The following is a 13198-nucleotide window of genomic DNA, read 5'->3' as shown; positions in this document are numbered from 1 at the left end:
GAGAGCACCAGATTCAAATCCCATGGGGGAAGAGGTGGTCTCAAAGGGGGAAGAATATGACGAACCCCCTGCACAAAAGTACCCACCAGCGAATGGGCCGCCAAAGGCCGCTGAAAGAACACAGCCAAGGCTGAAATCTGACCCTTAATGGTGCTTAAGGCAAGCTTTTGATCCACGCCACGCTGTAAAAACAGCAGGACTCTGGATACCAAATACGTCCGTGGACGCCAACCCATCTCCTCACACATAGAGATGTAGGCCTTCCAAGTGCGATGGTAAATCTTCCTAGAGGAAGACTTCCTAGCCCGCAGCATAGTTGGAATGACCGAGTCGGAAAGACCTCGGTCCCTTAGAACCTGGCTTTCAATAGCCATGCCGTTAAAGCCAGCGACTGTAAAGCAGGATGGAGTATAGGACCTTGGGACAGAAGGTCCTCCCGTACTGGCAGCCGCCAGGGCGTATCCGCCACTAGGCGCACGAGATCGGCGTACCACGGACGCCGGGGCCAATCCGGGGCGATTAGGATCATTGGGATCCCCTCGACCTCCACTCTGCGGAGCAGTCGAGGCAGCAACTTCAGTGGGGGAAATGCATAGATCAATCGATACTGACCCCATGGGGCTACCAATGCATCTGACGCGTCTGCCCAGGGATCCCTAGACCTGGCCACGAACCTCGACACTTTGCGGTTGAGATGAGAGGCCAGGAGATCCACATCCGGAGATCCCCATCTCCTGCAAATGAGTTGAAACACCTCCTGATGCAATGACCATTCTCCCTGGTCCAGCATCTGGCGACTCAGGTAGTCTGCCTGCCAGTTCTCCACGCCTGGGATGTAGACGACCGACAGAGCCGGCACGCTTCTTTCTGCCCACCTTAGGATGTGAGTGACCTCGGACGCTGCAGCCGAGCTTCGGTTTCCCCCCTGATGGTTGATATAAGCCACCGCCGTGGCGTTGTCCGACTGAATCCTGATCGGGCGGCCCTGCAACCTCCTTGACCACGAGGAGAGGCATAGCCTGATTGCCCGAAGTTCCAAGACATTGATCGGTAGACGGGACTCTTCTAGAGTCCAACGACCTTGGGCCGACTGGACCCCCCAGATGCCCCCCCAGCCCAAGAGGCTGGCATCCGTTGTAACCACCGTCCACTGAAGGGGGAGAAAAGACTTCCCTGCTCGAAGAGCCGGGGATCTCAACCACCAATTCAGAGAAGTCCTGACCAGATTGCTGACCTGAATCTGACGATCCAGAGACGATGGGGATCTGTTCCACTTGACCAGGATCTGCCTCTGTAGTACTCGGGTATGGAACTGGGCGTACGGTACCGCCTCGAACGAGGCCACCATGAGACCCAGAACCCGCATACAAAACCGAAGAGACGACCACTTGCGGGATGTCAATACTCTCACAGCAGACTGGAGCGTCTGCAATTTTTCCAGGGGTAGAAATACCCTCGCTTTTGAGGAGTCCAGAATCAACCCCAGGTATTCCAAGCGCTGAGTCGGAACCAGGACCGACTTCTGAATGTTCAAGACCCACCCGAACTCTTGGAGGGTCTGGTTGGTTATAGACACGTCCTCCCTTAATTCTGAGACAGAAGCTGCTCTCAGAAGGAGATCGTCTAAGTAGCCCACGATGGCAATGCCTCGCTGTCTCAGCAAAGCTAGGATCGGCGCGAGCACCTTGGTGAAAACTCTTGGTACTGACGCCAGGCCAAAAGGGAGGGCCACAAACTGATAGTGATCCTCCCCGATCGCAAAGCGCAGAAACCTTTGGTGACTTGCGCAGATTGGGACATGCAAGTATGCGTCCTTGATGTCCAAGGATGCCAGAAAGTCCCCCGAGTGGAGCGCAGCTACCACCGAGCGAATCAATTCCATGCGGAACTTTCTTACTTTCACAAAGACGTTCAAAGCCTTGAGGTCCAGGATCAGACGGACCCCGTCCTTCTTCGGGACCACAAACAGATTCGAGTAAAAACCCTGAAACCTCTCGTCCTGCGGAACAGGTAAAATTACTCCGCAACCTAGCAGGTCCCTTACTGCCCCCAACAGGGCAGCCCGACGAGCTGGTAGGAGAGGGAGACTTGAGGGAAAGAATCTGTTCGGGGGATAGGAAAGAAACTCCTATTTTGTACCCCGAAGAGACCACCTCGCAGACCCATTGGTCGGAGAGCAGAGAGGTCCACCGAGCTGTGAACCTTCAAAGCCATCCCCCCACCCATGAGTCGGGCGGGGGGAGGCCTTCATGCAGTTGCGGGCTTGGGTGCCGGCTTGTTTGGCTTACGCACCCAGGGACGTTTCTGTCCTCCAGCTGAGCCCCTGTCGGGCTGGGAGGGTTTACCTGCGGGCCCTGACTGACGAAAAAAACGCTTCTGTGCGGGAAAGGAAGGGCCGGGCTTGCGGCGGGGTTACTTCCCCTTGGAGGACTGAGGGAGGAAAGTGCTCTTCCCTCCTGTGACATCTTTGATAATGTCATCCAGTGAAGACCCACAAAGCCTCTCACCTTTGAAGGGTAAATCCGCCAGGGCCTTCTTAGAGGCCTGGTCCGCAGACCAGCATTTTAGCCAAAGGAGGCGGCGTAAAACCACCGCCGAGACAGAAGCCCTGGTTACCAAGGGTGCTGCATCTAGTGAAGCGTCACAAACATAGACAAGGCTCTGGACCAGTTGGTCAGCCAGTCTAATTACCTCGGATGGGAATGGGTGCTCCTCCGCAGCCTGGCGCAAAATCTTTGCCCACTCAGTAAGTGTCTGAGACACCAGGGCAGTGGCCACGATAGGCCGCAAGGCAGACCCCAGCATGGTAAACATGGAGCGGGTCAGTGCTTCGGATCTTCTATCAGTCTGATCCTTAAAAGCAGGAACTCCCTCTACAGGGAGAGTGGTCACCTTGTTTAGCCGGGCGACCGGAGGGTCCACCACCGGAGGAGAAGTCCACTTCTTTAAGACATTCTCCTCAAAGGGGTATGGAACCACCAGGCGGTGAGGGACTACAAAAGCCTTCTGCGGCTTTTCCCATTCCACATCAATGAATTTATCAAAGAAGGGCACATAAGGAAAAACCTTAACAGAGCGGTCTGATTTGTGTGACCCAAAAGAGACCGAGCCCTCAGCGGATACCTCAGCTGTACTATCTAGCTTAACCCCTTAATGCCCGCCGCACAACTATATACGTCCGCAAAATGGCACGGACAGGCAGATGGGCGTATATATACGTCCCTGCCTTCTAGCGGGTGGGGGGTCCGATCGCGACCCCCCACCGCTGCGTGCGGCAGGTGGATTCCCTCGGGGAGCGATCCGGCACGACGGCGCGGCTATTTGTTTATAGCCGCTCCGTCACGATCGCTCCCCGGAGCTGAAGAACGGGGAGAGCCGTATGTAAACACGGCTTCCCCGTGCTTCACTGTGGCGGCGTATCGATCGAGTGATCCCTTTTATAAGGGAGACTCGATCGATGACGTCAGTCCTACAGCCACACCCCCCTACAGTTGTAAACACACACTAGGTGAACCCTAACTCCTACAGCGCCCCCTGTGGTTAACTCCCAAAATGCAACTGTCATTTTCACAATAAAGAATGCAATTTAAATGCATTTTTTTGCTGTGAAAATGACAATGGTCCCTAAAATGTGTCAAAATTGTCTGAAGTGTCCGCCATAATGTCGCAGTCACGAAAAAAATCACTGATCGCCGCCAATAGTAGTAAAACATTTTTTTTTATAAAAATGCAATAAAACTATCCCCTATTTTGTAAACGCTATAAATTTTGCGCAAACCAATCGATAAACGCTTATTGCGATTTTTTTAACCAAAAATAGGTAGAAGAATACGTATTCTAAAGCCTAAACTGAGGGAAAAAAATGTTTTATATATGTTTTTGGGGGATATTTATTATAGCAAAAAGTAAAAAATATTGCATTTTTTTCAAAATTGTCGCTCTATTTTTGTTTATAGCGCAAAAAATAAAAACCGCAGAGGTGATCAAATACCACCAAAAGAAAGCTCTATTTGTGGGGAAAAAAGGACGCCAATTTTGTTTGGGAGCCACGTCGCACGACCGCACAATTGTCTGTTAAAGCGACGCAGTGCCGAATCGCAAAACCTGGCCTGGACATTTAGCTGCAAAATGGTCCAGGGCTTAAGTGGTTAAGGGAGTCCCTTACAGCATTGATAAGCTCCCTGACAAGTGCCTTATCATGCCCAGACCCAGTTACAGTGTCTTCCTCAGGAAGGTCCTGGTCCACGTCTTCAGATACAACAGAACCAAGCACCTGCGCAGCCAGGTCCTGGTCTGAATCTGAACATTCCCCTGGGGATAAGGGAGGGAGGGGGCGCTTTTTACCCCCTTTACTGCCACACGCCGCTTCCACCCTGGCCACAAATGTCTCCAGGACTGCTGACAAGGAGTCTATAGTGAGTGCAGAAGCAGAGGTACCAGCTGCCTCTGCCATGCTGGGGGAAGGAGGACTAGATACTGACTCCAAACCTGAGGAAAAAACTCCCAGGGCCCAGTTCAGAATGAACAAAAGACACCCACCACTCCTGCTGCGCTGACCGGGGGGGGGGGGGGGGGAGGTTGTACAGGGGACTCACCACCGGAGAAGAACTGCTCAGCGCCGCTGCCCGTGTCCCGCACACTGCATGTGTGATGTGTGTGGAGAAGTCGTGAGGTAGTGGAATGCTGTGAGGAGACTCAGGAGAACGGCGTTGCGCGCCGTGAAAACCAACGCTAGAGGCCGATAGACTCAAGCAAGATGGCCGCCGAGCGTCCACGTGGAGCCTGGTGTAGCTACAGCAAAATGGCCGCCAATGGGATTTTCAATGCAAACTGAAAACCCACTAAAAAATGGCGCCAGCGCCGCCAGAAAGCGGCAAAACACAGCATTTAAAAAGGAGTGAAAGCCTGGAAAGGCTGCTCAGCCCCTAATCCAGAAAAAAAAAAGTGACACTCCACAGTAAAAAAAACACATAGGCCAGGCGCACAGTACACTCCACCAGGTGCCCCCGCCCCCCGCCCCAAATGTAATGTATGGCAGTCAGGCATGCTACCACTGAGCTATAGGCTCTGTTGCACAGCAGACGGAAAAAAGGGAGCAGGGAAGGGAGGATACCCAAACCCCAGGAATGCCCAGCCGTACCACCCCACCTCAGAAGGAGGGACTGTACTTACCCGTCCTTGCGACGACTCACTGGTGCATTCCAGACAGGCATACAACCGCAATGGAGGTAGCCGTCAGCCCGGTCCACTGTGAGTGAGACAACACTACAGCTCAGTCATGTGCGGACCTCGGAGCAAAGCTCACTGTCCACCCCAGGAGTCATGGGGCATGTCGTGGCAGACCCAGCCTCTTTGCAAAGGTGTGCTCACGCTCGCTGGCCGAACTGAGAAGACTACAAGGATCTATAATATCCAGCCTATCTCTCAGCCGACAGTTGTATAAAAATAAAAATAAATAGAAAATAAAATAAAATCCTTTCTTCGGGCGCTGGGCCCAAAGGGAGCCATACGTCCTTCTCCTTTGCTAGGCAGAACGAAACTGAGGCTGCATGCTGCTGGGAGGAGGGTTATGTCCGGAGGGACCGCCCCCTGGGCGGGGCTGTTCAGCTCTTTTTTTAAAATTACATGTATTTGTATCTAACATGTTCTGCCTAGTCCTCTCCTGTAAACAGGGAACATAACCCACTTGTCATGAATGAAGAGGCTGTGTCCGTCCATGGACGACAAGAGAAATATTATTATTTTTCAAAATTGTCGCTCTATTTTTGTTTATAGCGCAAAAACTAAAAACCGCAGAGGTGATCAAATACCACCAAAAGAAAGCTCTTTTTGTGGGGAAAGGACGCCAATTTTGTTTGGGAGCCACATCGCATGACCGCGCAATTGTCAGTTAAAGCGACGCAGTGCCGAATCGCAAAAAGTGCTCTGGTCTTTGACCAGCAATATGGTCCGGGGGTTAAGTGGTTAAATCATTATTAATCACCGGTCTAGCGTTATTGTGGAAAGCTAGAATTTCAAGTTATAGCTATGCCCGCCATCTTGTTGCCATGATGGCGCGGCAGTGTAAATGTCACCTTCACACCAGCGGCTCCCTATCCTATGAGTAAGTGGTGTGTACAGCCATGTAACGCGTAAGGAGGAGAGCCGTTGGTGACGTCATCTCCACTTGCGGCCGAAAGCGGAAACAACCCTCGATACACGCTACATGCTGACTGTTCAAAATTGTACTGTAAGTGCATTTATTTATTTATTAAAAGTGTCATACGATTTTACGCTGTAACGGCTACCCACTGGTAGTGAGGGGTATCGGCCGTTGGAGACGTCCTTTTCCCTGGCAAGCTGCGATATGCAGGTACCGCCAGTATATCCCATGGAACGCCCTTCCAAGAAACGAGACGTGCTACGTTTGAAGGGTCAAGCAGACTGACTTTATTTGGCATATTTCACCTGCTTATATCTGGTTACAACTGTTACAAGAACAATGACAGTTTCCGCCCTCCCCTTTTCCCAGTAGGGGGCTTCAACACAGACCCCCTGAAACAATGACATCTCCTTGAATTAATCACTTGGCCAGTTTCTAGACTCTTCGGCACCTCACCCCACTTAACATTTCCTGGCCAGGCACATAGAATTCAATTAACCTTTAAAACAATTATCACTCACACATAATCCCCATCAGCATACACCTCACAGGGGGGCTGTTTACCTGCACACAAAAGAGGGTTCATTAGCATTCCAGCAATGAAAGAGACTTGTCCAGTTAACCCTTTGAGCTCAGAATACAATCTGGTACCTTCACTTGTGACAAGCCATGCAGTTCCTTGTAGTCCCCCTGCACGAAGATTATAACTGTCTCGGCAGCATGCCTGTGTCCGTTACACTGAAGATTATAACTGTCTCGGCAGCATGCCTGTGTCCGTTACACTACTCCCCCTTTGTGGAACACTCCGGCAGACCCGGATTGATCCTTTTCGGATCAACTTGGGGATGTCCGGTCTGCTGTTAGGGTAAAAGTTCCGTTTGCCTGGACAGTCCGTCGGCCTTCCCATTGGCTTACCATGTCGGTAGCTGATGGTGACGGTGAAGAATAGAATTCAATTCTGGAACAGTCACTTGCTTTGCTCTCTCAATGGCTCCCAAAACCTGTTGCTGATGCTCTTGGGACAGATACGGCACCACCTGGATGCAAATCCCATTTAATCTTTTGACAATTTCCGCCTGTTTGTGCATTTCAATGTTCAAGCCACGGGACATCTCATAATACGTGACATAGTGTCGTTGCATCTCTGATTTCTCACTGGCCAACTTGTCACATTCCCATTTTAGACTGTGATATTGTGCCGGATCTACAGTACAGGTCGGGGAAGGTAGTCTTACCCGGTTCTCAGCAGCAAGCGGGTTGATTCCAGCAACGCGGGTGGTCACGGGACAAGCAGCAGCAGGTGTAGGTAAATAAGCCGAAGTCAGAGGGCCAATGTCGTTGCCCAGCACCACCTCGGCAGGTAGGTTGTCCATGATACCAACTGTGGTCTTTCCTGACCCGGCTCCCCAGTCTAAGTGCACCCGGGTGGTGGGTACGTGAAATACAGCACCCCCTGCGACCCGGACGGCAACTGTGCGAGTGGACACGTTCTCTGGCTTTACCAGATGTTTTTGAATCAGAGTGATAGTAGTCCCGGAATCTCTTAAGCCTTGTGCTACTTGTCCATTCACTCGTACCTCCTGGCGGTGATGCTGACGGTTATCCGGAGAGGCCGCTTGTATTGGGTCTGCCTCATACCAAATTCCCAGACATTCCTCAGGGCCCCCCTCGGTCTCCAGGCAGTGGGCCGCAGAGGGACGTGATGGAGTGACCTCTGTGTTAGGTTCTGTGCGTCTCCAATTGTTATTTGTAGCTCTCAAAGGGCAATAACGAGCAATATGTCCCGTGTCGCTGCAGTGATGGCACGTCACCCTAGGCGAATCCCGGGGGTAGTTGCTAGGCCCCTGAGGACGTGGTGGGACTGGAGCCCGAAACTCTGGGCGTGGGGTGACGGTTGGAGTACGCGGTTCTACCTTATGAGCCAGCCGTGTAGTACCCTGGCTTACTTTCCTTGTTTCCGCGTACTCATCTGCTAGCCGAGCTGCCTCGTTTAAGTTAGCGGGCCGGCGATCTCGTACCCAGTCTTGTATGTCTGCGGCCAGGTCTTGGAAGAAATGTTCCATTAGGAACAGCTGCAATACTTCCTCCCCGGTGTTGGCCTTGCACCCTTGGACCCAAAGCGATGCCACCCTTTGTAACTGGTTGGCCCATTCCATGTGGGAGTCCACAGCCATCTTCTTGGACTCCCGGAAGCGCCGGCGGTAGGCTTCTGGCGTTACGGCATATCGGGTTAGCAGCGCCTTTTTAACTTGCTGGTATTGTAAAATATCCTCTGGAGTGAGAGCCCGAAAGGCTTCATTGGCTTTGCCCGACAATTTCCCCGACAAAATAGTGACCCATTGGTCTGGTGGGACCTGGTGTAGTGAGCACTGCCTCTCAAAGTCCGCCAAATATCCATCGATTTCCTCCTCACTTTCTACAAAAGCTTTGAATGCAGTGAACGGTATTTTCTTTCCTGTAGCAGCAGGTGGGGGGGTAGGAACTGCAGGTGTAATGGGCTGTCTCGCTCTTACCAGTTCCAGTTCTTGTCCCCTCTTCGTTTGTATTTCTTCCCTTGCTTCCCGGAACAGCTGGTTGATTAGTTCCACGGACGTTTCTGATTACAAGGATAATCTCCGCTGTACAATCCCAGTAATTACATCTTCTTTGCTGACCGGTGCAAGGGGCTCCGTTCCTTCCATGGATCCATCCATTTCGTCCAGCTCCAGCAGGTCAGCTATCAGCTCCCTCCGTGGTCTGTTGCTGGCGCTCCTACCACGAATCTCCAATAGATCTTTCAGTGTGGATCTTTTCAGCCTGGCGTACTGCGACTCCATTCAGCACTTGCTCTTTGGATAAAAGGACCATCCCACTGCTACCAACCAATGTAACGGCTACCCACTGGTAGTGAGGGGTATCGGCCGTTGGAGACGTCCTTTTCCCTGGCAAGCTGCGATATGCAGGTACCGCCGGTATATCCCATGGAACGCCCTTCCAAGAAACGAGACGTGCTACGTTTGAAGGGTCAAGCAGACTGACTTTATTTGGCATATTTCACCTGCTTATATCTGGTTACAACTGTTACAAGAACAATGACAGTTTCCGCCCTCCCCTTTTCCCAGTAGGGGGCTTCAACACAGACCCCCTGAAACAATGACATCTCCTTGAATTAATCACTTGGCCAGTTTCTAGACTCTTCGGCACCTCACCCCACTTAACATTTCCTGGCCAGGCACATAGAATTCAATTAACCTTTAAAACAATTATCACTCACACATAATCCCCATCAGCATACACCTCACAGGGGGGCTGTTTACCTGCACACAAAAGAGGGTTCATTAGCATTCCAGCAATGAAAGAGACTTGTCCAGTTAACCCTTTGAGCTCAGAATACAATCTGGTACCTTCACTTGTGACAAGCCATGCAGTTCCTTGTAGTCCCCCTGCACGAAGATTATAACTGTCTCGGCAGCATGCCTGTGTCCGTTACACTGAAGATTATAACTGTCTCGGCAGCATGCCTGTGTCCGTTACATACGCTATGGAGCTTTTATTGTTCGTTTGTTGAGCGCCACCCATCCGGGGAGTGTGTACTGCTGTGAACCCTATACCTGGAAGATTGAAGCAACAGGCTGGCTGTGAGACAGTGATATTCCGCGGAATCTGCTGTGCTTGTCAAGCCAGCAGCATTATAGGCTTACTTTTAGCCTTTTTAAGGTGAGAGACTCGGGGAAACGGAGCACCTATTCTGCACTTTTGCACCGTGGGAACTTTGGTGGATTCCATTATTCCTGTATTTTGATTGGAGCACTTATGCACTTTTAGGTAGATTCACAAAGAGTTAGGCCGGCTTATCAGTAGATAAGCCGACCTAACTCCGAATCTACGCCGCCGTATGTTTAAGCGTATGCTCAAACAGAGATACGCTTAAACAAAGCTAAGATAGGACGGCTTGCGCCGTTCTATCCTAGCTTGCAATTTTTCGGATGGCCGCTAGGTGGCGCTTCCATTGCGGCCGGCGTAGATTATGTAAATGAGCTTTTACGCCGATTCCTGAACGTACGCCAGCCCGCCGCAGTCGAATTACGTCGTTTCCGTAAGGCCTTAGGCAGCCTAAAGTTATTCCACCTATGAGGTGGAATAACAATGTTAAAGTATGGCCGCCGTTCCCGCCGCGAGGTTAGAATTTTTTACGTCGTTTGCATAAGTCGTCCGCGAATCGGGAGTTACGTCGTTTACGTCCACGTCGAAATCAATAGGCCCGTACGGCGTACTTAGCCGCAATGGGCCCTGGGAAATGTAGGCTCCCGGCGCATGCGCAGTGTAAAAAAACGTCAGAAAACGTGAGGTCAAGCCTCATTTCCATACAACACGCCCCCCTCCAAGTCATTTGAATTAGGCGCCCTTACGCCCGCTCGTTTGAGGCTACGCCGCCGTAGATTAGCAGGTAAGAAGATTGAAAATCATTACTAGCCTAGCTAATTTACGGCGGCGTAGCCTAAACAGGCTAGGCTACGCCGCCCTAAAGATATTCCTGTGTACCTGAATCTACCCTATTTGAAATCTAGTTATTGATTGGAGCACTATGTTGAAATTGCTTTTGAACACATAGGGGTAGATTCAGAAAGATGCGCGCATCTTTCTGCGGGCGTAACGTATACGCCCTTAGTTACGGCGGCGTTGGGGGCGTGTTTTATTTAAATTTTACTTGACCCCCGCGTTTTTTACTTTTTTTTTCAACGGCGCATGCGCCGTCCGTAAAATATCCCAGTGTGCATTGCTCCAAATTACGCCGCAAGGACGTTTTGTTTTCGGCGTGAACGTAAATGACGTACAGCCATATTCGCGAACGACTTACGCAAACAACGTAAACATTTCAAAACTCGGTGCGGGAACGACGGCCATACTTAACATTAGCTACGCCTCATATAGCAGGGGTAACTATACGGCGAAAAAAGCCTAACGTAAATGACGTAAAAAAATGCGCCGGCCGGACGTACGTTTCTGAATCGGCGTATCTAGCTCATTTGCATATTCCTTGCGTAAATCTATGGAAGCACCACCTAGTGGCCAGCGTAAATATGCAGCCTAAGATATGACGGTGTAAAACACTTACACCGGTCGGATCTTAGGGAAATCTATGCGTAACTGATTCTATGAATCAGGCGCATAGATACGACCGGCCGGACTCAGAGATACGCCGTCGTATCTTCTATCTGAATCTACCCCATAATCAATTATTCCATTTGCACGATTGTGCACTTTGTTATTATAAATTTTTTTTTATTATGCATGTTTTTATTTGCATCTAATATTTTCACTTTAAATTATTGATTGTTGCAGGGGACCTTGTAGTTCCCCACACAGATTTCGTTTGTCATCACTATTTATTTATCAATTTTTTTCATACTTTTTATTATTATCTTATTTAGTGCGTTATTGCTTTATTTTGGGTGATATTCTACATACCACCTATGTTATTCATATTTTCACTAAAATCACTCTTGTCACCCCCCTCATTATCCGGTTGATGTTTGGTGGGCAGCATTGAATTTGGAGTGAAACACATTTTTTCTGACTCACAGGGATTGTTAGACCTACTTTATTATACGTGGTATTATATTATTCAATATTAATATTTAATTTGTTTATTAGCAAGCGCCATTACCCCCCCCCCCTTTTTATGAACCTAACAAAATAACTGGCTACCTAGCGGCACCAGCGACACTAATACAACGATCGCTTAGTGACACTGGCGATAGGGGATGGAAGGGTTAACTAGGGGGCGATCAAGGGGTTAAACCTTTATTAGGGGGGGTAGGGGGCTACCCTGGACCTAAAGGGGCCTAAAGCTAACTGCCCTGACACTTTTTACAGTCACAAATGACACTAAATGCAGTGATCAATAAATAAATGATCACTGCAATGACAGTGACACTGTGACTGGGGGCTGGGGGGGTGATCTGGGGGTGACTGGGGGGGGGGGGTGTAAGTGTGCCTATGTGTACTGGTGTCAGTGGTCTGTTGGTGCAACTCACTGTTAGATGTCTTCTCTCCTCTCATCGGACAAAAAGACCGCCACAAGGAGAGATGACATCACTTCCTCCTGCCTGTGTTTACAGTTCACAGGCAGGGGAAGCAGGTGATTGGCTGGGAGCGATCGCGAGGGGGTGGCCAGAAACCAATGGCCGCCCCCTCATCCCGGATCGCTCCCACAGCAAACCGGACCGCCGCATGTACCGGGGGTTCCGATCGGACCCCCGACCCGCAGGAAGGCAGACACGTACAGGTACGTGAATGTGCCTGTACGTGCCATTCTGCTGACGTATATATACATGCGGCGGTCCTTAAGTGGTTAATAAAAACTGGCCTACATTTGGCCCGTGTGTATGTTTGGAAAACCAGCCGCCAACCAGCCCCCGATCAGCGCTCTCAGCCAATGGCTGAGAGCGCTGACCGGAGTGTTCTGGCGGGGGGGGGGGGGCGTCCCACTGTCAGACCACAACAACTTAGCAGGGGAGGTCCCTGTACTAATCTTGAATTGTTAGTACGGTGACTGTGACTGGAGCAGTCACTTTTTTTGTCACTATTAGTGTCTACCAGGCTTTAGAATATAGACATGACAAACAAGAATGCTAATAAAGACAGCATATAGGCCTTATCTTTCATCTGTCTTGCCCCCACACCTCCTCCCCCATCAGACACACACATCAGCACAGATCACCACAAGCTGTCTAAGATTTGATAATACATAGTAATTATCTGCTAATAAAATGTTCACAATTGTATACAATTAAAGCTAGGCTGTGGCTCTTCATATACTGTGTAATTGCAGCTCCTACATTAGTGGGTGTAGCTGATATTGTTGGTGTCCATGACCTCATAAGCAATGTTGCAGTTGCACCCTCTTCAGGTTCAGCAATTATATAACACTTTTTGGCAATGTTTCTTTGCTGATAGCCAGTTCAGTTGTTGATTGCACAACCAAAATGAAGCAAAGTTTAATAAGTACAAGCAAAGAACATACAAACACATTGCAAAATTAATGTTTAATGAGAAGTGTACTTTAAAGTTAGG

This window comes from Rana temporaria, chromosome 2 (genome assembly GCF_905171775.1).
Source record: "Rana temporaria chromosome 2, aRanTem1.1, whole genome shotgun sequence".
In the NCBI taxonomy this organism is placed as follows: Eukaryota; Metazoa; Chordata; class Amphibia; order Anura; family Ranidae; genus Rana; species Rana temporaria.
Note: the sequence above shows the minus strand (reverse complement) of the source record.